General features: G+C 37.5%; 1 protein-coding gene across 2 annotated transcripts in view; it reads left to right on the top strand.

The window, feature by feature from the left end:
• Positions 1-208: 208 nt before the first annotated feature.
• The window catches only part of LOC131034560 (tubulin gamma chain), a 137,677-nt gene continuing 130,329 nt past the window's right edge, over positions 209-7,556 (top strand). For both annotated transcript variants that reach the window (XM_057966079.2, XM_057966080.2), the window contains exon 1: positions 209-587. The gene's annotated coding sequence lies outside the window, so the exon portion shown is untranslated. The remainder of the gene's footprint in view (positions 588-7,556) is intronic.

Below are 7,556 nucleotides of genomic sequence, written 5' to 3'. Positions count from 1 at the left end.
TACCCTTCTTAAATAACATAGTTGAAAATTCCTTTGATTTCTGACATTTGAATTTCTAATCCCATTTTAAATATTCTGCCTATAATCTATTGATACCTTATACTTACGTTTAACGTATCATTATTATAAACCCATTCATTATATAACTTTAGATATTCTAACCATTAAATGTAGTTCCCTCCAAATTTTTTGAGGTTGTATTTTGTAAGAGACAGAAAAATTGGTGAACATTTAAAACACATTTAAAAAAAATAGAGCCAGGATTTTTGTACCGAACAAAGCATTTTCCTTTTCTACTGATATTGTAAATTAAAATTTAAGAGCGAAAATTTTAGAAATCATGATCTGGGTGGGCAAAGTTTGCGAAATTGGGGGAAATAGTGGTTGTTTTGATGTTTTGGAAGTGATCGGCTTTCTAAGTAGCGAAGTGCGAGAATTCTGAGGTTTCTCCAATAAGATCAGTGGTCCAGTTGTAGCGGTTTTATGAATTGCAGGAAAGGGTGGGGCTTCCGAGCTTCTTGTTGATTTCCCTTTCAATTTCATCCAGATATGCGATTTCCTGGACAATTAAACAAATTTCGACAAGGGTAAGTGTAAATGTCTGCACTGTTTTGGCCTTCAGTTTTGTATATTTTTTTTAATAGTTGAAGACGTTAAACATTATTCTGCAGCTTAAAGTGATGATTCGATGTTTTCGTTGTTGGTATTGCTTCATTCGATTGACTGCTAGTAAAGTATAAGTTGACGAGCAAAAAAAATAGACACAGAATTATTCTGTTTGATAAGCAAAGGCTTAGGGTTGTGAATCATTTTGCTTTATGCTGTTCTTGTTATTACGCCGATAGGCGTTTCTCTCTGGGAGCTTTCGACCTCACTTACATGTACAATTGAGAATGGACGATATCAAATCCAAGATATGCATTGGATGATCATAAAAATGATCTCTGTTGTTAACGTCAAAATCAGAAACATTGACTTGCTAAGAGTTCAAAGACTGCCGCTTTTGCTAACATACTGTACGTTCACAAGCATTCTATTACATACCCGCGCCACACCTTTGGTTTGTATATATGCAGACTACTAGGTGCTGTTGTAAACCCCTGAAACAACGACAGTAAATCCCACCCCATAAAATTACTGGCGCACTTGTTTTTTTGCAAATGTAGACCTTTGGTTGAAAAAACATTAACATTAACCGAACTTTTTTTCTTCTAATGCTGCTCGCGTTTCCAAAGGCCGTAGATTTTCCGTCACATTACAGAGCACCTGAGGCAACACTTCGATATGAAGGAGACGGAATTGAGATCCATTTAGAGAGGACAAATCTTTGTTCTGTTATGCTTCTTTGGGTTATTTGTTTTAGTATTTTTAAATCCTTCAGGATTTTAAATTTTTGTATATTTGTTTTCATTTCGCGTTTATTGGGAAACACAGAGTATATGAGTTTTAATTTACGTGTTTTGTGCATTGTATGTGAACTGAATTGCATTATGTGCGCAAACCCTCACTGTGAAATGTGGGCATAATTCTTTCTCTAAAATGTGGTAGAGCATGTGTTGTAATAGATAATAAAGCGTTTTTAGATTTTTTCTGTATCGATGTTTAAGAGGAAATCTATTGAATGGTCTGATATGAATCTTGCGAGGAAAATCTCATACAGCTATATTTACAGAATGCCTTCTTGTGAACTCATGTAATAGTACATACAATGTTGTCTGAAAGGAAAAAAATTAAACCGAAAAGCAGACAAGAGATTGCTGCAATTAAATTCTTGTTTCCATGGTTTCCTGCTAATATTCTACAGCCTATAAATTTGATTTATTTATTATTATATATTTTTATTGAGATTAAATTCTGTCGATTTATGGTAGTTTGATTGGATTTTGCTGCCGGTTCTCATTTTAACTAGATTTGAAGTTTTGCAAAACTAATTTTAGGTGAAGCACAAAGTCATATGTATTTAATGGTCTTCGACAAATTATCAGTTTTACATTCATCTTTTATGTAGCCTTTGTATTGACCATTGTCCTAAAGTCCTGTGTAGGTCTCTGTTCCCTGAATATGGTGGTTCCACATTTTGCATGCATGTCGAGCAGGGCAGCTGCATCCATAACATGTAGTTGCCCTATAACATGTGACTTAAGTACCCCTTTCATTATGCTTTCATGGATGTCCCTATTCTGTTCCAAAGCTTCTATTTTGGCATGGGTGGGAAGAATGCTGGCAATGATTGTTGAATGTGGTTTTACACCCGCTAGGTACATTTGTTAGAAAGTTTCTAGAGACTTCTTTCACAAATTGATTTTGTGCATATTTTGGAATCATCTGGTCCATGAGACCACGTTTTAGAGGCATTTTGTTAGACACTTCGTGTGCCTCATCTATGCTTCCGCATTTTGCATACACATCTAACAGGGCAGTTGTGGGGTCTCAGGCAATGATGTTGAAAGGGTTCTGTACTGGGGTTGCTTTATTATTGTACAGGCAGTAGCTGTGGCTGATCCATGACAAATAGTGGATCAAGGGCTTGTTAATGAGAGTTGTAGTGGTTGCACTTAATATGGCACCAAGTTTTTTGCTTTTCAAGAGGGAAGATAGATAGGAAAGGGGGAGCATTTGTACTGTGTTGTTCAGGATTTTGTCTTTCTATTTTAGTAATGCTTTAGTTGATCCTTCTATTTTGGATTTAGAATATACTATGCTTTTGGTGTGTTTGTGTTTGTGTTTTTATTTTTTTTTGCGTGACAGATTTTGTTTAGCCCATGGTTTTTTTATCTTCTTGATTCTTAGTCATGGTTTTGCTTGTCTATGAGTTTGATGCTTTTGGTGTTTGGAGATATATTTTTAGCGTCTATGTTTGCCCTTAATGTTTGTATATATACATGAATTTAACTCGATGTTGAATTCAACTCCTTGAATATTTTCCCCCTGAATATTTGTGAGTAAAGAGTTTTATTATTATGTGAGTTTCTTTTCATTATAATATGCAGTTAGATATTGGTTCCTGTCATGTCCCCTCTTTAGCTCTGTCTAGCAAAGCCATGTGAGTCAGCTTATTATGGGGTCTTGTAGGCTGACAGTGGTGGATAGAGACTCGGTGAGGATATTCAGTGTTTGGGATTTGGTGTTCTGGCAGTAGTAGACCAGTTTGGAGCAGTTCCTTAATTTTAGGAGGTAGTTCCTACATTTGTGGAGGCTATTCCTACTATTTAGGAGGTTATGACAGTATCTAGGGTTGGGTTTCCATGAGACCATTCCTTGGTTTCAGTTTCAAAAGATTTGGGTATGTTTCCTAGTTTCTAGGAGCATCCCTAGATTTTAAGGATAAGATTGCCAGTGGATCCATGATTTCCGACTTTAGTCATAGACAAGTGGCAGGTTCTGTTTCAGGCTTTTGGAGTCATTTGAGCCTTCTGCAGCTACTTGGGTTATATTTTTAATATATTTAAATATTTCCTAAGTTAGCGTTTAATTAATTAAATAAGGCTACATTTATAGCCATTTTGGAGTAATAAGGGGTTTTTGGCTTCATCTGGATGCATATGCCCATGTGTTATAGCTCGTTGGAAAGGTCTTGAACTTTTCTAAATGTTTCCCATTTGTGAGGGACCCTTTTGATGAACGAAATTCTTTTATATTTAAAAAGTGGCGTTTTCTCTATACTTGGCAACTAAAAATGAGAAATAAGACTTTATAAGCCTAAGCGCACTTTTCATACACTTTTAGGGTTCGAGCTAGAGGGGAGGAGTTATAAGGAGATGTGTTGACGTGTATTTTGTACACTATCAAACACAGAATAAAATACCTAAAGGTACCTTATCCTCTCTTGAATAAAGCCTCTGATTGCTGAAGATGTCGCGAAAAAGGATCAATCAGGATGACTCCAAGGTTCTTTGATGTAGGGTCTCTACGTGTGGATAAGCTCTTTGTGGTATGATGTGATTTGCTGGAATCACAAGGGGACTTACATTTGATGATTGAACGTCTGATCTGCTTTGAATATTGCTGGAACACAGGCTCTTGCTAGCTTTGATTTGAAAAAAGGAAAAAGGACGAGGGCGAGGAGAGGATCTAATCCTAATACTAAGGAATGTAGGAGCAATGATTGATCTTCGATGAAATTCTAACTAAGTCTTGTTTTGACATCGCTGGACCATCTCCACAAGGCTAGTGCGATCTTCAAAGGAAAGCTTTATGATGTTCAAATCATCATTGCAGGCATAGACACCATCACGCTGATGCATATCAATGAAGAAGCGATAATTGAAGTTAGGCTTAAGCTGAACGATTCCAGTTGACTACGCAAGGCAAGTCTGCAATCAACAAACTGCTAGTAGTATGGATATACGAATTTCACCATCAATCAAGCACATTTCTTCCACTCATCTAATAACATGAAATCAAATATGAGAAGTATAAAGACCATGCAAATTGTCGAATCGGCCCATAAATTTCACCATTTCTTCAATGAAGTTACAAGTCTTTTACAACAACATCTTGGCAACAATCTTTGCCTTCTCTCTCTACTCTACTCTAATTGCTATTCTATCAACTAGCTAATCACCTTCTAACTACTCTCTATCTACTAACTGCTTCCAACTATTTCTAACTCCTTTACAAAATGAAATGCCAGGGCTTATGTAGTGCCCTCAATACAATTCGATGGCTCAGATCAATTCGAGGTCAATGGCCAAGATTCAACAATGAAAACCCTAATTAGGGTTTGTTATAACCATTACATAACATTTAATGCTTGACCAATGATAAAATTGTATTGCTTGGACACATGTCCTCTCTAGAAAATTCCACCAATGGATAGCTGGGGTAGGTACATCGGAGTTTGTGCCACCTTCCATGAGTTAGGTACATTGAATCTGGAAATGCTGAGGTAGACCACATTGACTGGAGAAGTGATGACTAGGATGCCACCTTGTCTGACACTTGTAACTTGGTAAATATTCAACTTGATGTTGTTGAGAAGCTAGCTTTAATTAATTCATCTGGAACTATCTGCTTCTTCAATGAACCCTTGTTCTAACTTCTTGTGTCCTTGATGTGCAGGACGATTGATGTACCTCGCCTTGGAATACTGGATTGGAGAAGTCGCCCTTGATGACGTTAGTCCAAAGAAGGTCATCCTTGTTGATGCTAGGCTAGAGGAGGTCGCCCTTGTCCTTGCTTGATCGTCCTTGATGAGAACCTGCCGACTTGTAGATCCTCCGGGCTTTGGAGTCGCCATCTTGATACCTACACAACATTTCAAAATTAGTAATATATCTTGAAATCTAAAAATTAAACTTTAAAAGGAAGATTCAAGATTTTAATTAGGAAACTTCATGATAAATCTTGAGTTATCATTTCCTAATTAACTACGCAATTTTCAAAACTTGAAGTTCAAAATTCAAAATTTCAACATTGGGACTAGGATGATCTTGCCATATCTCCACTTGAGAATTAATTCTAAAAAATGATGCAAAAATAAGGTGAATTTGCTAGGCAAAATGTAGATCAAGACTCCCTTTAGCAAAATGCGCCTCCTTTAGTCCTCACAAGCATCAACTCCACCATTTTAAGTCTTCAACACTTGAGAAAAATTTGCTCCAAATAGGCCAGCTTTCACACTTCTTCTTTGCCCTCCAAATCGCACTTGAAATAATGAGTGAATGATTTGAATAATGAACAAACACACCCAAATATATAGAGCGCTCACCATTTTACCTCCCCATAGGCCGACTTGATAAAATAGGCTCCGAAATAAATAAAATTGAAAAAAAGAAGAGGCCGACTTGATAAAATATAAAAAAAAATGATACCTCAAGTGCTCCATCTTTTTTAATTTTAATTTCACAAAAATTAATTTTAAATGCCTTTATAATAGAAATTCGATTTTTTTTTTTTTTTTCAAATATTCCAAAGTTAGCAATTTGGCATCTAATGCGATTTGGAGGATATTTATGCCCAAATATGGTAAAAAAAATGAATGTCAATAACCTCGCTCTGGTCCCTTGGAGAGGGACAGGAGCGCTCTTGCATTTTAAGCCTTGCATTCCTTGCTTTCACGTTCAAAACCTCATCCTTGGCATCCAAAATGGCATTTTTATTTGGAACTTTGAGTTTAATTCACTTGATCTTTAGAAGGAGTGTGCCTTAGGACATTTTTGCCCTGGTCTCTTGGTGAGGGACAGGAGCGATTTTCTACTTTTGTCCTTGATCTTTATCTTTGAAATTGCCAATTCATGTTGTGGGTAAGCAATGATCCCCATTGTTCATTCTATGCATGCTTAACTCGTTTCCTCCAAGCAAAATAGGCTCTCCCAAGATTTTCGCCCTGGTCCTCCAGTCAAGGACAGGAGCGATTTTTGCATTTGAGCCTAGGATTGTCAATTTTTGGAAGCAATTCCTTGTTCACCATTTTTAAAAAAGCATTTCTCATCTTGCACCACCTTGCCTTGACGTGATTTTGGAGGGAAATTGTTGATTTTATAAAAATCGCCCTAGTCCTTTGATGAAGGACAGGAGCGTTCTTTAATTCATTGTATAGACTCTTGATCACATCAACCTCCAATTACCTTCAAAGCATAAAACATCATTCCCCACTCCTTCTTGAGTCCTGGAAACAAAAAAAAGCATTTCAAAATGTTAGGCAAATAGGCATATGTGGGGATTTCGCCCTAGTCCCTTGGTGAGGGACAGGAGCGACTTAGCCAATTGTCATCGAAATTTGTGGTCCTTGCAACTCCATTCCACCCTGAAGCATTTTAAGTATCATTCCACTTGTACCTTAGCCTGGATTCGTCCCAATTTGGAGAAAAGAGATAGCCTTTTAGGTTTTTCGCCCTGGTCCCTTGGAGAGGGACAGGAGCGATTTTGCAATCATGAGCTTACCTGTGCTTCGCTAGCCTTCGGAATTACCTTCAATGGACCAACCACGCCTTCTTTCATTCATTTCAAACACAAAACTTGCCTTACCTTTGCAAGAAATTTGCCCTTTTAGAAAATCGCTTTGGTCCCTTGGAGAGGGACAGGAGCAATTATTGTCTTTTGGGTTGATTCCCTCCTTTGTGGTCCACTCAAGTTATATTCAACGGACAAAACATGCCTCCTTTGACCTCTTCAAATCGTAAAATCACTTTAATCGTGCAAGGATAATGCAAATTTTGAAATTCAAGCTCCGGTCCTTCAGTGAGGGACAGGAGCGAATTTTGCCCTCTTGGCCAGATCTTTTCGCTTTTCATCTCGAAATTCCTTTGCTAGGGAAGATATCATCCTGTTACAAGCTATGAACAAGAGTTCAAGTCCGAAAAAGGGTCTTGAAAGGTGTGTATAAAGAAAATCGCTCTGGTCCTTCAGGGAGGGACAAGGGCGAATTTATCTTTTTTAGACAAAAGCTTGATCATTTCATTGTTTTTAATCAAATCTGGATGCTCTATCAAGTTCATTTCGTCCTTCACCATGCCTTTGATGTTTCAATCTAACCAAACAAGGCCAGGAATGACTCAAATAAGCCCCTTTCGCCCTGGTCCCTTGGTGAGGGACAGGAGCGCTTTGCCTTGGTC

The sequence above is a fragment of the Cryptomeria japonica genome, chromosome 5, assembly GCF_030272615.1.
Source record: "Cryptomeria japonica chromosome 5, Sugi_1.0, whole genome shotgun sequence".
In the NCBI taxonomy this organism is placed as follows: Eukaryota; Viridiplantae; Streptophyta; class Pinopsida; order Cupressales; family Cupressaceae; genus Cryptomeria; species Cryptomeria japonica.
Note: the sequence above shows the minus strand (reverse complement) of the source record. Positions and strands in the feature narration are given on the sequence as shown.